Genomic DNA, 311 nt, shown 5'->3' on the forward strand with positions numbered 1-311 from the left:
GGGGGGGGGGGGGGGGGGGAAGACAGGCTCCAGCAGATATATGGCCCGAGGTGAACGACGTATCTAATCTAACCCTTCTGGACAAGATAGCCCGTGATGTCCGAAGGTTGGCCGCCCGACCGACCGACCGTTAACTCGCCTCCGGCCAACCTCCACGCGACCACCTACGCAAGCACGCATGGGCACATCCCGCCTTCTTATTCGTCCCGCGCCTCTTCACGCGAGCCGTAATTAATTAAGCCCTGGATCGGTGCTCGCGGCGTGGCAGGGGTGGGGCCGGCCCGCTTCAAGGTTACGGCTCTGCTTATTTT

This window comes from Ceratosolen solmsi, unplaced genomic scaffold (assembly GCF_000503995.2).
Source record: "Ceratosolen solmsi marchali unplaced genomic scaffold, CerSol_1.0 scaffold2, whole genome shotgun sequence".
Classification (NCBI taxonomy): Eukaryota; Metazoa; Arthropoda; class Insecta; order Hymenoptera; family Agaonidae; genus Ceratosolen; species Ceratosolen solmsi.